The sequence below is a fragment of the Leuciscus leuciscus genome (genome assembly GCF_965113295.1).
Source record: "Leuciscus leuciscus genome assembly, chromosome: 18".
Classification (NCBI taxonomy): Eukaryota; Metazoa; Chordata; class Actinopteri; order Cypriniformes; family Leuciscidae; genus Leuciscus; species Leuciscus leuciscus.
Window position 1 is genome coordinate 29,796,583 of NC_138742.1, and position 20,390 is coordinate 29,816,972.

Genomic DNA, 20,390 nt, shown 5'->3' on the forward strand with positions numbered 1-20,390 from the left:
CAACAATACTGTGAATTACAGTGAAGTTATTGAATATTGTTCATAAAAATCATACATTTACAATTGTATATACAATTTTAAATATATTTTTCCCAAAATAAGTGTTGTAGTATAACCATCAGGACATCAGTGATGTGTAAACTGAATTTGGCAACAATACAGTGAATTACAGTGAAGTTATTGAATATTTTTCATAATAAAAATCATCAACATGATACATTTACAATTGTATATCAAAATAAAAATATATATTTTTCCAAAATAAGTGTTGTAGTATAACCATCAGGACAGCAGTGATGTGCGAACTGAATTTGGCAACAATACAGTGAATTACAGTGCAGTTATTGAATACTTTTCATAAATAATAATCATAAAAATTATGCAAAAAGATACAAAATAAGTGTTGTAGTATAACCATCAGGACAGCAGTGATGTGTGAACTTATTTTGATGACACTATAGTGTGTGACAGTGAAGTTATTAACTGTTTTCGGGTTTTGCACTTTGCAGACGGTCCCTTCGAATCTGACTCTCTGCCGCCTGAGCATAGAGATCAATGTATTGTCCACTGCGAGGGAAAGCTCGTTTTGAGAAAAAATAGGTTGTAGCTGCTTGTCTACATACTATGATTAAAAAGAGGTGTTATTTGTGTAGTAACAACATTTAGCTCACGAGTTATTGACCCGGGAAGTTCGAATCTGTGAATTTACTGCCAACTTTACTCAACTCGGCGCGCTGCGCTCTCTGCTCCGTGTTTGCGCGCTGCGCTCTCTGCTCTGTAGTTAACGGCCCAAATGCTCGAATCATGTGCCGATCGGCGATCACGCACTGGAAAAGCAAAGTCCGCTCAAATATCGTGAAATTTAGAGGTGGATAAACGCACTTTGGAGGTGGGCAAACGCTATTTCCAAATTTTGGGAGGTGCGTAAACGGCGTTTACGTGCGTTTAGCCTCCACTACATCCCTGTTGACAAGTACACCCAAGTACACTACCCACAAGTAGACCACCCAACAGAGAGGACAGTCATACTCGCTTCGAGTGAACGCCGATGTTGATGTTATGTGTTCTTATTTTATTCTGTTTTCTGTCATAGGTCTATATTTAATAATAAAAGACACATTGTTCAGATTTAAATGAATATATGACATTTTTACTGTGTGTTGTATTGTAATACACAGCTCACCTAGTCAGATGTAGCCTAAAGCCAAAACATTGAAGCTTTGTCTAGTTGTTCTGGGAGGCTGCTTTTACGATGTTTGATCCACTGTCTGTGGTAATGCACACCATTTTTTTCCTCCTCCAAACTCCAGGAGTTGAGACTCTCCTTTAGTACCTGTGCCAGTTCCTCGCGGGGAAGGTAGTCTGTAGACAGCAGCTTTTCATGTTGAACTCACTTGTTATGACATTCACTGTCAGGCGTAAATACGGCTCCATAGTTCGGGTTGACCATAGGTCCAAAGTTCATTCTCGACTGTCATTCAACACTTGGTATATAGACCTGGCAATGCAACAGATAAAAAATAGTTGCGAGAGGGCAAAGAGTAGCTCTTGTCTAGTCTTTATCATTGCCTTAAATCCCTCGTTAGGTTATGGCGATGCACAGTGTAATGTCTGAGTTATGAAAGTTTGTGTGGTCTGGCGGCTGGTATTTTTAGGTGTGGCGCCCTTTTCCTTCATGGCTCACTCGTACTGTATTTTGTAGTAAACAGTGGCTAAATTAACGAGAAATAAAGCTACAACCTCTGACATTTCCAAACAGCACAGCAGTAATGACTTTATGAACTTCTTTACTTACAAGATTGATAATTTTAGGGAGAAAATTATAACTATGCAACCGTCTACTACAGTATCGCATCAGACAGTGCATTGTAGTGTCCCTGAGGAAAAATTCTATTCATTCATTGCTATAGGAGAGGAAGAATTTTCTAAAATCATTAAATCATCTAAATCGACAACATGTATTTTAGACCCTATACCGACTAAGCTATTAGCTACTAGAAAGAGATGCTTCCAGAGGTTATAGATCCTTTTCTTAATAATTTATTCATCTTTGTCATTAGGATACGTACCAAAAACTTTTCAGCTGGCTATTATTAAACCGCTTGTAAAAAAAAACCTTAAAAAAACGCAACTTGATCCTATAGAATTAGTCAATTACAGGCCTGCATTTTATACCACTGACCACAACATTCTTTTAAATAGACTCGAAAATTATGTTGGCATTAGTGGAATTGCATTAGCATGGTTTAAATCATACTTATCTGACTGTTATCAGTTTGTAGCAGTAAATGAGTTCAGCATGGAGTACCACAAGGCTCAGTACTAGGACCATTGATTTTTACCCTGTACATGCTACCCTTGGGAGAAATCATTAGGAAGCATGGCATTAGTTTTCACTGTTATGCTGATGATACTCAGCTCTATATTTCTTCATACCCCGATAAAACTTACCAATTCACAAAATTAGCGTAATGCACAGCTGATATAGAAAAACTGGATGACTAGTAATACTACTTAATTCTGAAATTAAGATTCTAATTATTGGACAAAAAACTTCCTCAAGTAATAACCTAGAATACTGTCTAACACTTGATGGCTGCTCTGTCAAGTCTTCGTCATCGGTTAGGAACCTGGGTGTGCTCTTTGATACCAATCTTTCATTTGAAAGTCACATTCCTAGTATCTGTAAAACCGCATTTTTCCATCTTAAAAATATATAAAAATTATGACATATGCTTTCAATGACAAATGCGGAACAGATAATTAATGCGTTCATGACATCAAGGCTAGATTATTGTAATGGGTGGTTGCCCTGCACGCTTAATTAACAAACTACAGCTGGTCCAAAATGCAGCAGCCAGAGTTCATACCAGAACCAGGAAGTATGACCATATTAGCCCCGTTCTGTCAACACTGCATTGTCTCCCTATTAAACATTGTATACATTTTAAAATATTGCTGATTACTTTCAAAGCACTAAATGGTTTAGCTCCCCAGTACTTGAGCGAGCTCTTAATGCATTATAGTCTATGTCTATTGCGATCTCAAAATTCCGGCCAGTTGATAATAATAATGGGATGAGATAATCCAGCAATAATACCTAGAATATCAAAATTGACTGCTGGCGGTAGATCCTTTTCCTATTTAGCACCTAAACTTTGGAACAGTCTTCCAAACATTGTCCGGGAAGCAGACACACTCTGTCAGTTTAAATCTACACTAAAATCACACATCTCTTTGAACTAGCATACACATAACAAACTAGCATACACATAACACATTATCAAATTTTATAATTCAATGTTAGGCTGCATAGATTATGTCAGCCGGAACCGGGAACACTTCCTATAAATCCTTATGTAAATCCTTAAAAATGGTGTCTACGCTAAAATTAGTACCTCTGTTTATCCCGAGGTTTACCGCAGTCAGCTGGATCCAGGCCATATCCAGATTTACATGACTCCATGAAAAATTACTTAATATATTACTTATTGTTTTCTGAATTTTTTTTTTTTTTTAATTAAGTGAGATTATGATTAAAATAAATCTGTCAGTCTCCTCAGAAAAATAAAATTACTTTTAAAATGAAAGTTTATTTTTCTGACTCCACTGGCAGAATTTGTTCTTGTGTTCAGCATAATGATGATTTTTCACACAACAAGACTTAATATCTAAAGTCATCTTGATTCTCAAGCAAATGTATCTTGATTTAAGAATGTTTAGATACGAAGAATTTTTTTTTTTTTTTTTGCAGTGTAATATTCATGACAAACAACTTTGATTTGTGCACTGCTTGCAGAATAGTGATCTGGTAAAAGTAGCAATAGTACTATCTTGACTTCTTTTTTTATGTTTGGACAGTAGTTTTTTAAAATAAAGTAGCTTGTCCAGTAATGAGCTACATAATTAGTTAAATGCTGCGATAATTTACTATGTTTGACTCGTTTGACACTTTGCCTCTTTATTTATCTGTTCAGATCACTTTAATTCAACTTCATTGTTTTTGTGACTGATAAATGGTCTGGTTTAATATAAAAAAATCATACAATTTGATGTGTTTATAAAGATACGGAAAGATACATTTAGTAAATTACAATAGTGATTTTTCAACCAACCAATGATTGCACAGGAATGTTAACGAGCAGATCATCTGTCACTAATTTCACTTTAACAAGAAACCCAGGTGATGAAAATCTGTGTTATTTTAAAAGCCCTGGCTTGAAGACTGTTTTTAGAAAGCATACAGAATGATGATTGTTTCATCTGTAATCAAGATGGCAATTTCATACTTTATGTTTTTAACCTTTTTGAGTCACCAACTGATGCCTAATGGTAAAGTTGTTTTTACCTTAGTGTAATATCTCAAATGTTAAATGCATGTTTAATTTTTGTAATTATTATTATTTTATTTTTGTACCTTACATCTTATTTTCAGGATTTGCTTCTCCAGTTGGGCGTCATTTATACCAGACTGGTATTGAACAAGTACGCTTGGAGAGCAAAGGTTTGTAACTCTTATATAGTGGTTGACATTGTTTTTGTTTTACACTAAGCAAAGTTAACTTTAAAGAGGCCTGATGACTTCTTGTGTTCAGGTTAATAATACCTTTTGTTTTCCAGAGGGTCCCTTGTCTAATCCTTGTGTGAACAAACAAAATCCAACATGGCCAGTGGTAGTGAAGTGTAAAATGGCTGTTGAGGTGTCTTTGCAAAATGCATCTGGGCTGACTGTCCAAAAAGGTGACTTTTGTGCTGATGCTATGAGGTTGACACTGACCCTGAGGAAAGATAACAATTTTCCTTTTGCGTTCTTTAGGCATTGATTGGAAGTTGGAGTCCAACCCTCTTCCCGCTGAGGTTGATGGGAAGTTAACATCATGCCATGTCCCTGCTGAAAAGTCTAGCCATGTCCCTTCTGAGGTTAATGGGAAGGTCACTGAAGCTAACCATGTCCCAGATGAGGTTGATGGGAAGTTGACAGCATCCAGTCATGTCCCCGCTGAACAGTCCAGCAATGTCTCTGCTGAGGTTGATGGGAAGTTGACAGCATCCAGCCATGTCCCCGCTGAGGTTGATGGGAAGTTGACAGCATTAAGCAATGTCCCCGCTGAGGTTGATGGGAAGTTGACAACATTAAGCAATGTCCCCGCTGAGGTTGATGGGAAGTTGACAGCATCCAGCAATGTCCCCGCTGAGGTTGATGGGAAGTTGACAGCATCCAGCAATGTCCCTGCTGAGGTTGACAGGAAGCTCAATGAGTCCAGCCATGTCCCTGCTGAGGTTGATGGGAAGTTGACAGCATCCAGCAGTGTCCCTGCTGAGGTTGATGGGAAGTTGACAGCATCCAGTAATGTCCCCGCTGAGGTTGATGGGAAGTTGACAGCATCCAGTAATGTCCCCGCTGAGGTTGATGGGAAGTTGACAGCATCCAGCAATGTCCCCGCTGAGGTTGATGGGAAGTTGACCGCATCCAGCAATGTCCCCACTGAGGTTGATGGGAAGCTCAATGAGTCCAGCCATGTCCCTGCTGAGGTTGATGGGAAGTTGACAGCATCCAGCAGTGTCCCTGCTGAGGTTGATGGGAAGTTGACCGCATCCAGCAATGTCCCCACTGAGGTTAATGGGAAGTTCAATGAGTCCAGCAGTGTCCCTGCTGAGGTTGATGGGAAGTTGACAACATCCAGCCATGTCCCCGCTGAGGTTGATGACAAATTGACAGCATCCAGTAATGTCCCAGCTGAGGTTGATGGGAAGTTGACAGCATCCAGTAATGTCCCTGCAGAGGTTGATGGGAAGTTGACAGCATCCAGTAATGTCCCTGCAGAGGTTGAAGGGAAGTTGACAGCATCCAGTAATGTCCCCGCTGAACAGTCCAGCCATGTCCCCGCAGAGATTGATGGGAAGTTGACAGCATCCAGCAATGTCCCCGCTGAACAGTCCAGCCATGTCCCTGCTGAGGTTAATGGGAAGTTGACAGCATCCAGCAATGTCCCCACTGAGGTTGATGGGAAGTTGACAGCATCCAGCAATGTCCCCGCAGAGGTTGATGGGAAGCTCAATGAGTCAAGCCATGTCCCCGCTGAGGTTGATGGGAAGTTGACAGCATCCAGCAATGTCCCAGCTGAGGTTGATGGGAAGTTGACAGCCTCCAGCAGTGTCCCCGCTGAACAGTCCAGCCATGTCCCTGCTGAGGTTGATGGGAAGTTGACAGCATCCAGCCATATCCCCGCTGAACAGTCTAGCCATGTCCCTGATGAGGTTGATGGGAAGTTGACAGCATCCAGTCATGTCCCCGCTGAACAGTCCAGCAATGTCTCTGCTGAGGTTGATGGGAAGTTGACAGCATCCAGCAATGTCCCCACTGAGGTTGACAGGAAGCTCAATGAGTCCAGCCATGTCCCTGCTGAGGTTGATGGGAAGTTGACAGCATCCAGCAGTGTCCCTGCTGAGGTTGATGGGAAGTTGACAGCATCCAGTAATGTCCCCGCTGAGGTTGATGGGAAGTTGACAGCATCCAGTAATGTCCCCGCTGAGGTTGATGGGAAGTTGACAGCATCCAGCAATGTCCCCGCTGAGGTTGATGGGAAGTTGACAGCATCCAGCCATGTCCCCGCTGAGGTTGATGACAAATTGACAGCATCCAGTAATGTCCCAGCTGAGGTTGATGGGAAGTTGACAGCATCCAGTAATGTCCCTGCAGAGGTTGATGGGAAGTTGACAGCATCCAGTAATGTCCCCGCTGAGGTTGATGGGAAGTTGACAGCATCCAGTAATGTCCCTGCAGAGGTTGAAGGGAAGTTGACAGCATCCAGCCATGTCCCCGCTGAGGTTGATGGGAAGTTGACAGCATTAAGCAATGTCCCCGCTGAGGTTGATGGGAAGTTGACAGCATCCAGCCATGTCCCCGCTGAGGTTGATGGGAAGTTGACAGCATCCAGCCATGTCCCCGCTGAGGTTGATGGGAAGTTGACAGCATCCAGCAATGTCCCCACTGAGGTTGACAGGAAGCTCAATGAGTCCAGCCATGTCCCCGCTGAGGTTGATGGGAAGTTGACAGCATCCAGCAGTGTCCCTGCTGAGGTTGATGGGAAGTTGACAGCATCCAGTAATGTCCCCGCTGAGGTTGATGGGAAGTTGACAGCATCCAGTAATGTCCCTGCTGAAGTTGATGGGAAGTTGACCGCATCCAGCAATGTCCCCACTGAGGTTAATGGGAAGTTCAATGAGTCCAGCAGTGTCCCTGCTGAGGTTGATGGGAAGTTGACAGCATCCAGCCATGTCCCCGCTGAGGTTGATGACAAATTGACAGCATCCAGTAATGTCCCAGCTGAGGTTGATGGGAAGTTGACAGCATCCAGTAATGTCCCTGCAGAGGTTGATGGGAAGTTGACAGCATCCAGTAATGTCCCTGCAGAGGTTGAAGGGAAGTTCACAGCATCCAGCCATGTCCCCGCTGAGGTTGATGGGAAGTTGACAGCATTAAGCAATGTCCCCGCTGAGGTTGATGGGGAGTTGACAGCATCCAGCCATGTCCCCGCTGAGGTTGATGGGAAGTTGACAGCATTAAGCCATGTCCCCGCTGAGGTTGATGGGAAGTTGACAGCATCCACCAATGTCCCCACTGAGGTTGACAGGAAGCTCAATGAGTCCAGCCATGTCCCCGCTGAGGTTGATGGGAAGTTGACAGCATCCAGCAGTGTCCCTGCTGAGGTTGATGGGAAGTTGACAGCATCCAGTAATGTCCCCGCTGAGGTTGATGGGAAGTTGACAGCATCCAGCAATGTCCCCGCTGAGGTTGATGGGAAGTTGACAGCATCCAGCAATGTCCCCGCTGAGGTTGATGGGAAGTTGACCGCATCCAGCAATGTCCCCACTGAGGTTGATGGGAAGCTCAATGAGTCCAGCCATGTCCCCGCTGAGGTTGATGGGAAGTTGACAGCATCCAGTGATGTCCCTGCTGAGGTTAATGGGAAGTTGACAGCATCCAGTAATGTCCCAGCTGAGGTTGATGGGAAGTTGACAGCATCCAGTAATGTCCCTGCAGAGGTTGAAGGGAAGTTGACCGCATCCAGTAATGTCCCCGCTGAGGTTGATGGGAAGTTGACAGCATCCAGCACTGTCCCATCTGAGGTTAATGGGAAGGTCACTGAAGCTAGCCATGTCCCCGCAGAGGTTGGTGGGAATTTGACAGCATCCAGCAATGTCCCCGCTGAGGTTGATGGGAAGTTGACAGCATCCAGCAATGTCCCCGCTGAGGTTGATGGGAAGTTGACCTCATCCAGCCATGTCCCCGCTGAACAGTCCAGCAATGTCCCTTCTGAGGTTGATAGGAAGTTGACAGCATCCAGTAATGTCCCAGCTGAGGTTGATGGGAAGTTAACAGCATCCAGTAATGTCCCTGCAGAGGTTGATGGGAAGTTGACAGCATCCAGTAATGTCCCCGCTGAACAGTCCAGCCATGTCCCTGCTGAGGTTAATGGGAAGTTGACAGCATCCAGCAATGTCCCCACTGAGGTTGATGGGAAGTTGACAGCATCCAGCAATGTCCCCGCAGAGGTTGATGGGAAGCTCAATGAGTCAAGCCATGTCCCCGCTGAGGTTGATGGGAAGTTGACAGCATCCAGCAATGTCCCAGCTGAGGTTGATGGGAAGTTGACAGCATCCAGCAGTGTCCCCGCTGAACAGTCCAGCCATGTCCCTGCTGAGGTTGATGGGAAGTTGACAGCATCCAGCCATATCCCCGCTGAACAGTCCAGCCATGTCCCTGATGAGGTTGATGGGAAGTTGACAGCATCCAGCCATATCCCCGCTGAACAGTCCAGCCATGTCCCTGCTGAGGTTAATTGGAAGTTGACAGCATCCAGCACTGTCCCATCTGAGGTTAATGGGAAGGTCACTGAAGCTAGCCATGTCCCCGCAGAGGTTGGTGGGAATTTGACAGCATCCAGCAATGTCCCCGCTGAGGTTGATGGGAAGTTGACAGCATCCAGCAATGTCCCCGCTGAGGTTGATGGGAAGTTGACCTCATCCAGCCATGTCCCCGCTGAACAGTCCAGCAATGTCCCTTCTGAGGTTGATAGGAAGTTGACAGCATCCAGTAATGTCCCAGCTGAGGTTGATGGGAAGTTAACAGCATCCAGTAATGTCCCTGCAGAGGTTGATGGGAAGTTGACAGCATCCAGTAATGTCCCCGCTGAACAGTCCAGCCATGTCCCCGCAGAGATTGATGGGAAGTTGACCGCATCCAGCCATGTCCCCGCTGAACAGTCAAGCCATGTCCCATCTGAGGTTAATGGGAAGGTCACTGAAGCTAGCCATGTCCCTGCTGAGGTTGGTGGGAATTTGACAGCATCCAGCAATGTCGCCGCTGAACAGTCCAGCCATGTCCCCGCAGAGATTGATGGGAAGTTGACCGCATCCAGCCATGTCCCCGCTGAACAGTCAAGCCATGTCCCATCTGAGGTTAATGGGAAGGTCACTGAAGCTAGCCATGTCCCTGCTGAGGTTGGTGGGAATTTGACAGCATCCAGCAATGTCCCCACTGAGGTTGATGGGAAGTTGACAGCATCCAGCAATGTCCCCACTGAGGTTGATGGGAAGTTGACCGCATCCAGCAATGTCCCCGCAGAGGTTGATGGGAAGCTCAATGAGTCAAGCCATGTCCCCGCTGAGGTTGATGGGAAGTTGACAGCATCCAGCAATGTCCCCGCTGAACAGTCCAGCCATGTCCTTGCTGAGGTTGATGGGAAGTTGACAGCATCCAGCAATGTCCCCACTGAGGTTGACAGGAAGCTCAATGAGCCCAGCCATGTCCCTGCTGAGGTTGATGGGAAGTTGACAGCATCCAGCAATGTCCCCGCTGAGGTTTATGGGAAGTTGACTGCATCCAGCAATGTCCCTGCTGAGGTTGATGGGAAGTTGACAGCATCCAGCAATGTCCCTGCTGAGGTTGATGGGAAGTTGACAGCATCCAGCCATGTCCCCGCTGAGGTTGATGGGAAATTGACAGCATCCAGCAGTGTCCCTGCTGAGGTTGATGGGAAGTTGACCGCATCCAGCAATGTCCCTGCTGAGGTTGATGGGAAGTTGACAGCATCCAATAATGTCCCAGCTGAGGTTGATGGGAAGTTGACAGCATCCAATAATGTCCCAGCTGAGGTTGATGGGAAGTTGACAGCATCCAATAATGTCCCAGCTGAGGTTGATGGGAAGTTGACAGCATCCAGAAATGTCCCCACTGAGGTTGATGGGAAGCTCAATGAGTCCAGCCATGTCCCCGCTGAGGTTGATGGGAAGTTGACAGCATCCAGCAATGTCCCGGCTGAGGTTGATGGGAAGTTGACAGCATCCAGCAATGTCCCTGCAGAGGTTGATTGGAAGTTGACAGCATCCAGCAGTGTCCCTGCTGAGGTTGATGGGAAGTTGACAGCATCCAGCAGTGTCCCCGCTGAACAGTCCAGCCATGTCCCTGCTGAGGTTGATGGGAAGTTGACAGCATCCAGTAATGTCCCCGCTGAGGTTAATGGGAAGCTCAATGAGTCCAGCCATGTCCCTGCTGAGGTTGATGGGAAGTTGACAGCATCCAGTAATGTCCCCGCTGAGGTTGATGGGAAGTTGACAGCATCCAGCAATGTCCCCGCTGAGGTTAATGGGAAGTTGACAGCATCCAGTAATGTCCCCGCTGAGGTTGATGGGAAGTTGACAGCATCCAGTAATGTCCCCGCTGAGGTTGATGGGAAGTTGACAGCATCCAGCCATGTCCCCGCTGAGGTTGATGGGAAGCTCAATGAGTCCAGCCATGTCCCCGCTGAGGTTGATGGGAAGTTGACAGCATCCAGCAATGTTCCTGCTGAGGTTGATGGGAAGTTGACAGCATCCAGCAATGTCCCCACTGAGGTTGACAGGAAGCTCAATGAGTCCAGCAATGTCCCCGCTGAGGTTGATGGGAAGTTGACAGCATCCAGCAGTGTCCCTGCTGAGGTTGATGGGAAGTTGACAGCATCCAGCAATGTCCCCGCAGAGGTTGATGGGAAGTTGACAGCATCCAGCAATGTCCCCACTGAGGTTGATCGGAAGCTCAATGAGTCCAGCCATGTCCCCGCTGAGGTTGAAGGGAAGTTGACAGCATCCAGTAATGTCCCTGCTGAGGTTAATGGGAAGTTGACAGCATCCAGCAATGTCCCCACTGAGGTTGATAAGAAGCTCAATGAGTCCAGCCATGTCCCCGCTGAGGTTGATGGGAAGTTGACAGCATCCAGCAATGTCCCCACTGAGGTTGATCGGAAGCTCAATGAGTCCAGCCATGTCCCCGCTGAGGTTGATGGGAAGTTGACAGCATCCAGCAATGTCCCCACTGAGGTTGATAAGAAGCTCAATGAGTCCAGCCATGTCCCCGCTGAGGTTGAAGGGAAGTTGACAGCATCCAGTAATGTCCCTGCTGAGGTTAATGGGAAGTTGACAGCATCCAGCAATGTCCCCACTGAGGTTAATGGGAAGGTCACTGAAGCTAGCCTTGTCCCCGCTGAGGTTGGTGGGAATTTGACAGCATCCAGCAATGTCCCCGCTGAACAGTCCAGCCATGTCCCTGCTGAGGTTGATGGGAAGTTGACAGCATCCAGCAATGTCCCCGCTGAGGTTGATGGGAAGTTGACAGCATCCAGCCATGTCCCCGCTGAACAGTCCAGCCATGTCCCTGCTGAGGTTGATGGGAAGTTGACAGCATCCAGCAATGTCCCCGCTGAGGTTGATGGGAAGTTGACCGCATCCAGCAATGTCCCCGCTGAGGTTGATGGGAAGTTGACAGCATCCAGCCATGTCCCCGCTGAACAGTCCAGCCATGTCCCTGCTGAGGTTGATGGGAAGTTGACAGCATCCAACAATGTCCCCGCTGAGGTTGATGGGAAGCTCAATGAGTCCAGCCATGTCCCTGCTGAGGTTGATGGGAAGTTGACAGCATCCAGCAGTGTCCCAGCTGAGGTTGATGGGAAGTTGACAGCATCCAGCAATGTCCCTGCAGATGTTGATGGGAAGTTGACAGCATCCAGCAATGTCCCATCTGAGGTTAATGGGAAGGTCACTGAAGCTAGCCATGTCCCCGCTGAGGTTGATGGGAAGTTGACCTCATCCAGCCATGTCCCCGCTGAACAGTCCAGCCATGTCCCTGCTGAGGTTGATGGGAAGTTGACAGCATCCAGCCATGTCCCTGCTGAGGTTGATTGGAAGTTGACAGCGTCCAGCCATGTCCCCACTGAAAAGTCCAGCCATGTCCCCACTGAGGTTGGTGGGAATTTGACAGCATCCAGCAATGTCCCCGCTGAGGTTGATGGGAAGTTGACAGCGTCCAGCCATGTCCCCACTGAAAAGTCCAGCCATGTCCCCACTGAGGTTGGTGGGAATTTGACAGCATCCAGCAATGTCCCCGCTGAGTTTGATGTGAAGTTGACAGCGTCCAGCCATGTCCCCACTGAAAAGTCCAGCCATGTCCCCACTGAGCAGTCCAGCCATCTCCCCGCTGAGGTTGATGGGAAGTTGACAGCATACAGCCATGTCCCTTCTGAGGTTAATGGTAAGGTCTCTGAAGCTAGCCATGTCCCCGCTGAGGTTGATGGGAAGTTTACAGCATCCAGCAATGTCCCAGCTGAACAGTCCAGCAATGTCCCTGCTGAGGTTGATGGGAAGTTGACCGCATCCAGCCATGTCCCAGCTGAACAGTCCAGCCAAGTCCCTGTTGAGGTTGATTGGAAGGTCACTAATGCTAGCCATGTTCCCGCTGAGGTTGATGTGCTCAAGTCTGGCAAACTTAGTCAACTTCCCAGACTTTTGAGCACAAGCACTTGGAGATAAATAGATTTAACTTTCAGATTTTGTCAATAAAACCAGTTATTTTTCTGAAATGTTTGTTCTCGTTTCTTTTGCATAATGTGTCCTAATGAACATCTAATGTTTTCAAAACAATTTAAACAAGGTTATTTCATTGCATTATAAATGTCCAAGTCTACTTTTGCATCTCTTTTCTAAAGGGATATTTACTTTTTACAAGAGTTTTTCCCAAAAAAGAGAACTTCAGCATCTTGGCTGTTTGTTTTACAGAACAGGGGCCTCATGTACAAAGACTTGCGTTGAATTCATACTAAAACATTGCGTACGGACAAAGCTGTAAATGTGTGTACGCACAAAAAAACCCAGATGAATGAATCTCTGCGTACGAAGGATCCCACGCATATTCTCTTTGTACATCCCAGTTAACATAAAATTGAGCGCACGAGCACAACGCCCCACCCAGTCTCCTCCCTTAATTAAATTATTTTAAATATGGTAATGAGTCCACTTTGGCAAAAGAAAGCAGTAAGAAAATGGCGGCAAGAAACGAAACTTTACAGAAAGTGAATTGGAGGTGCTACTATCGGAGGTAGAAACGAAAAAAAAAAATTATTTGGAACTTTGTCCTCCGGAATTAATAACAAAAGGAAAAAATATGAGTGGGAGAGTTTGGCTGATGCCGTCAATGCGGTGGGATCTGAAAGTCGCACTGTAGAGTACAGTTGAGACACTTTTTGCGTTTTGATTTTTCACACAAAAATAGACACTGAAAAGAAGTGAATTTCCACATGACACGACATTTCATTACCTTGTAGACTAAGATATTATCAATCAATAAAACCCACAAGTAGTTTATATTTTCCACAATTAGCTCATAAAAATAAGGTGCTTTTTGTCTCAGCTTTGTCTCAACTGTACCCATATCATGTGATACAGCTGGGACAGTGCATGGTACAGTTGAGACACCCCATTTTTAATGATGTGAAGGTAACTAACCATTCATTGTAAATAAATAAAAAATTAAGACAAATAAAGAAAATAACAATTGGGCAACATTTTTGTTTATTCATCCATTTATATTCATTCATTTTATTTAAATTAGCACTGGTTAAAATGTATAAAGCAGGAACAAGATATGTAACAATATTTATTAATAATACACAGTTTAAATATCACAAATATCACATTTTATTTTCATTTGCATCCTAATCTGGCTAATTACGGCGTTTAAACTGTTATCATAACACTGAACAACTAAACAATGTGTTTCCTAATAGAACTCTATCGGGGCTACAGTAGATATGTGTCTCAACTATCCCCCGCTGGCCACCTCGCACATTTCTCTAGATTTTGCAATTACCTTGCATGACACAATACCATGAAATACAGAATAACGTGGTGATACCAGTTACGTTTAACAGTCACATAAGGATAATAAGCTATTCATTGTGGAGAGTGCATGGTGAAGTGAACGTCATATCTTAGAAAAAAAAACTTTCCCCGATATCTTCGGATCGGAGATGCGTCCGTTGTTCAAATTTCCCACGATCAAAGAGGACACTAATACGCACGTGCTCAGCAAAAATCGTGCACAGCGAACGCAAGTTATTTAAGGTGTCTCAACTGTACACAGTCTACCCTAAATGACCTTAAAAAGAAATGGTCTGATATAAAGGTGGACATTACACCAAAGCTGTCATTGCCATAGACTAAGGGTTGTATCAATTTGCATATGCTTTTATATGTTCTTACTTAATTGCAAAATTGATAGAATATTCCCATAAGGCTCGACAATATATGTCAATTATTTTATAAATTGCAAATTAATAGCATTGCTTCCCACAGGTGGTGGTGCGATAGACTTGTAGAACAATTCGTTGTGTAATGTTTGCAACTTCACTTCATTGCCTGTAAGAGTCGCCAACGGACAAAAACAATGAGAAATGTACGTACGCCAGACATGAAATTGGCGTGGAGGATCGCACATTCTCGCGTTAATTTCACTGTTAGTACATACGACCGTAAGCGTGAAAGCTGGCGTACGCAACGTTTTTGTGCGTACGCAAGATTGATACATGAGGCCCCTGGACTGCAGATATACAACCGCAAGCAGCTGATTCATTTTGATATCACAATTTCACTTCATTTCAGACAGCATGTCTTTCATGGCAGTATGCATGTTTACTGCTTTAAGCATTCGGCTATTGACAACATGCCTGTTGCTATGGCTCATGTGGGTATTGGCAACATACTCGTTTAGGCTTCCTGGTATTGTTGGTAACATGCTGTTGCTCAAGCTTTTCAGGTAACTGCAATAAAAAAAGCATCCAGATTTGCACTGTCAGTTTGTGTTGGGGGATATTGGCATATGGTTTTGTTTTGGGGGGTTATTGCTGCTCTCCCTGCTCTTATCCATGCTAGGCTGCATGGATGCACAGGGAGTTCTTGCCCAGAATGGAACCATACCACCAATCCAAACTGTATATTAATTGTCAATCATACTTGATGATAGTGGTCAAAAATCAAGTGTAGCATCAGTTCTGGCAGGTCAAGTTAGTCAACTCGCATCAGCTAATCCACATCTACCTATAGGAATATGACGCCTATCACTGTATACATATATAAGCTCCTTCAGTATTATCAGCAGCTATCGTGTTTCTCAGGAGCTAATTACCCCCCTCCATCCCCAGCTCCCCCTCTCGTCAGTCAGGATTTGGCATTCTGATTCCCCTTGAATCAGAATACATTTACATTTACATTTATTCATTTAGCTGACGCTTATATCCGAAGCGACTTACAATTGCTATATATGTCAGAGGTCGCACGCCTCTGGAGCAACTAGGGGTTAAGTGTCTTGCTCAGGGACACATTGGTGTCTCACAGTGGATTCGAACCCGGGTCTCTCACACCAAAGGCATGTGTCTTATCCATTGCGCCACCACCACCCCAATTTATTAAGAATAAATTCTTAAATTGTTGTACTTCAAATCTTGAAATAAAGATATCTGCATACATTCATGTTTGTTCTGTTCTGTTTACCCTAATGTTTTTTTTTTAATTGCTGCTCTCCCTGCTCTTATCCATGCTAGGCTTCATGGATGCACAGGGAGTTCTTGCCCAGAACGGAACCATTCCGCCAATCCAAACTGTATGCTAATTGTCAATCGTATTTGACGATAGTGGTCCTGACAGAACAGATTTTTTTGTCGCTTCCGCATATCCATGCGAACTGGAATCATTTGACAAGAACTCGATGGGTCAGTTTACAGGGGAGGGTCTAGTTGACACTTCAGGACTGCGTTGTCGTCGTGTCCAGGCGCAGGTCCTTCATCAGGCATCTTGCTTAAGTAATTAATCTTGATTTAATAAATGTTTAAATATTTGTCCTTGAAATTACAAATATACTGAGGGAAAAAAATCATGCAGTGACAATCTTGCAGTGTAAATGCTGCTGCTTCTGCTGAAGGTCTCTGAGTTTGGGGGCGTGCCACGGGTTGTGTGCGCGTGCGGAGGGGTGAGTTCAATGACTTATGCAATGCTGTCAAATCAGATCAATTACCTGTCAAACATTCAGTTCATCTTTATTCATTTCCCGAAGGCAATTTGGTGGCAGCAAACAAGCATACACATAAAACAGTGTCACACACACATACACGAAAATAGGAGAAAAAAAGGTACCCAATAAATACACTTACCTAGAATTTAAAAACTTTACAGCTGAGGGGACAAATGAATTTTTAAACCGATTAGTTTTACTAAGCGGAGTTCTATACCGGCTACCATACGGGAGAAGATGGAACTCAGAATACAAGGGGTGAGAATCATCTAAAAAAATGTTCTCGGCTTTACCCAAAGCCTGTCTATGGTATAACCGAGCCATAGTCATCTGCTTCCTCCCTGTTATTTTGTTTCCCTGATTTACCATCTTCTCAATACGGTTTTTATTTTTCACATTCAGAGAGTTGAACCAGCACAACAATGAAAAGGATAAAAACGACTCAATATAGGATCTATAAAACATGCACATCAATGTTTTATCCACATTAAATGACCTCAGTTTCCATAAGCAATACAATCTTTGCTGCCCCTTCTTACACAAAGCATCAGTATTTGCGGAAAAACGTCAATTTACAATCTAATACAGTACCCAAATACTTGTACTGTTCAACACTCTGGATACCCGCTCCATTAATACTTATTTGCTTATCATCAATTGATTTCCCCCTCAATCTATAATCAATAGTCATCTCTTTAGTTTTCAGAACATTAAGTTTTAAAAAAGCATTCTGACACCAAACAGTAAAATCCTCAACCACAGGACCATGCGTAGAATCCTCCTCACTCAATAAGCTAACGATTACAGAGTCGTCAGCAAATTTTAAGATGTGCCTATTTCCAAAACTACTCTTACACACATTAGTGTACAAAATAAATAATAAGGGAGAGAGGACGCACCCTTGAGGTGACCCAGTCGATGACACCAACCATTCAGAATAACAGTCGTTTACTTTGACTCTCTGTGTTCTCTGCACAAGGAAATCTAAAATCCAGCCTACCAAATTAAAATCCAACCCAAATTCTTCAATGAGTTTATCAATTAAAATATGTGGCTGAATGGTATTGAAGGCAGATGAAAAATCGATAAAAAGTAATTTAACAAAAGTTTTCGACTTCTCTAAATGCTGAAATACTAAATGTAAGAGAGTTGCGACAGCATCCTCTACGCCTCGCTTATTGCTGTACGCAAATTGAAGAGGGTCTAGAGAACTCTCAGTCTTGCGCATGATTTCTCTCTTAACTAATTTTTCTAAATATTTCATCACTAAGGATGTAAGCGCCACAGGTCTAAAATCGTCTAATAACTGTGCATTCTGCTTTTTTGGCAATGGAATCAGAGTAGACTGCTTCCACCTTGCAGGTACTTTTTGTATTTTTAGGGACCAGGCAAAAATGTCATAAAATATTGGTCCTAACTGCTCAGCACATTCCTTGAGTAAACGACCCCCTATATTATCAGGCCCCGGTGCATTCCTGATTTTACATTGTTTAAAAACTGTTATCACATCTCCTACATCAAAAGGGACACCAACATTATCTCTGTTTATCCTACACTTATTTTTCAAATCCTCAATTTCTAATTTAAAATCATGCGTATCAAATCAAATATAAAAATGATTAAAATCCTGTGATAAAGCTGCATCTGAACTGAATCCGTTCAAACTAATTCTATTATTTATTTTCCTACTATCCTGACCTGTAATTAAATGCATCCCCTCCCAAACAGAACCTAAATTTCCATTTTTCAATTTGAACTCGAGATCTTCCTTATAAACTGCTTTAGCCCTCTTTATTTCACACTTAATATCTCTTTTTAGCATTTACACGCAATGAGTCAAAAAATCCTGTGACTTTCACAAGACAGCACTGACTGAAACATTTCATGATATTACAATGTTGAGAACATGTTGAGAACAGATCTGAGCATAAAAGGTTCACCTATAAAATGTAATAACATTTTTAAAAACGCTTAATAAAGGCTTTCTGAAGCAAAGCGGTGTGTTTTTGTAAGATAAATATCCATATTTATAACTTTATAAACTATAATTACTATTAAGGTAAATTTGAAATTGTATATATATATATATATATATATATATATATATATATATGAAGACTAATGAGCATTTTTATCAAGCTTGTATATTTAGGTTTATTAATTTCACTTTCATGACGATTATTAAGTAATTTTCATAGCCATTAAAGTGAAATAACTGAATATAAACATACAAGCTTGATAAAAAGGATCATTCTAGAAGAACATTTCAGATGGCACTTAGAGGCATTTGCATCTGAAGTCTTCATATTCATTGTTAAATAAAGAAAGATAAAAAGCGATCTGAGATCAAAATGAATGCAGCCTATTGGTTGTGAGCACATAGTGTAACCTGGAAGAACCAAGGAAGCTGATTGGCCATTGAAAAGTGGATGTGCTTCTCCTACCCAAGTTGGTGTTGTTGATGGTTATAAATCCAAGGGAAAAAGACTGATAACCTGCACGGTTGTAACCATTAAGTTTGGAGTAAACCACATGCTTAGTTTGTTCAAAGACAGCAGGGAAAAGCCACAATGTGTTCATCAACTTTGAGACGCTACTGGTAGGACAAAAACAATTTTTTTTAGTGACTACAGACTACAGAGGTGTATTCCAGAAAGCAAGGTTATTTCACCGTCAAACATACCCTGAACTCTCGGTTGATAAACCCAAACCTTGCCCACTCAATGTATGCTGGTTCCAAAAATTTGTCCGGGAGTAAGTTCATCCAACTCAGAGTATGTTCATGGTTAACACACCAGACATTCTCAACAGAGCGATGAATCGACGAGTCACCATGGAAACGAACGCTAAGAAAAACTACTTCTTTCTTTCTTCATGGACGTGGATCTAATAAACTTGGGTTAGACATGTATGTAGACTGTACGATGATGACACCTATTGAATCGAAGGCTACGACGAAACTTAGTGCAGAAGAATAAAACGTCATCAGCATGTGCTAGTGGTGAACAAATAGAGCAAGTTGAATCACACTTTGGCAGTTGGTGTTTTTATGTGCATTGAAAAAAGAAGAGGAAGCGAAAGAGGAGAGTATGGACCCAGTCTAGAGAAAAGAGGCCAACTTCATGACAATTTTATTAATGGATATTGAGGAAAGTAGTTTAAATTTTAGCGCCATGATGTCTTGATCAATAAGGCATTTCATGTTGTATTTTTATTGGCTAGTCAGCAGATGTAGGTCGTAGCAGCAAACACACTGTGAGATGATCATGAGAAATTTAGAAATGTAGAAAATGATCGAGGCTATCTTTGGTCTCAAGACTGTCTTTGATCCTCTCTCACTGTACGACATAGAGCCACTGTTTAGGAGCCATGACCACAGAAATCACCACGATTGCTCATCTTTCATCTGGGACATCCATATTTATGTTGACTTTCTTCACTAACTCTCCAATATACACTACCATTTGAAAGTTTGGGGTCAGTAAGTTATTTTTAAATGAATACTTGAATTCAGTTCCCTTTCAGTCGGGCACGTTCGACATAGTCGACGTGTCGACTGATTGGGATCACGCTAGGAACCCTGTCATCTTCGAGTATTGTAAAAACGAGCCAATGGGCATTGGTGTGCGTGAATCGCATCACACGCCCCGCCCCGCAGTGCGGGTATAAATATGGAAGTGGATGCACGCACCAGTTGTCTTTCGCTTCGGAGCCGATCGGATCTCTGATGTCTCTGAAGAATGTTGTCTACATAACGAGCGAGTGTGTCGGTGTTCTTCTGGAAGACTCTCCCAGTGTTGGTGATTACAGCAATTGCAGCGGTGATCGCGATCTACGGAAGCTCTCAACTCCTGTTTTAATAGCATTTTTTATAAAAGGTGTTTGTTGACGGACGGTTGAGGGCAGAAATAGTGAGTGTTGCCGCGGTTGTTCCCCTGTGTGTTTCAGCACTGGTGACGGGTCTCATTTCCTGAAAGAGCAATACGGGTGTGTTTGCGTCTTTTTCAAGATGCCA

At 43.5% G+C, this 20,390-nt stretch overlaps 1 long non-coding RNA gene across 1 annotated transcript; it reads left to right on the plus strand.

The window, feature by feature from the left end:
* Nucleotides 1-3,779: 3,779 nt before the first annotated feature.
* On the plus strand, nt 3,780-4,987 carry LOC309480702. The gene is made up of 4 exons (XR_014199736.1): nt 3,780-4,332; nt 4,436-4,504; nt 4,621-4,740; nt 4,817-4,987. It is a non-coding gene; the product is annotated as an uncharacterized lncRNA (long non-coding RNA).
* Nucleotides 4,988-20,390: the final 15,403 nt, after the last annotated feature.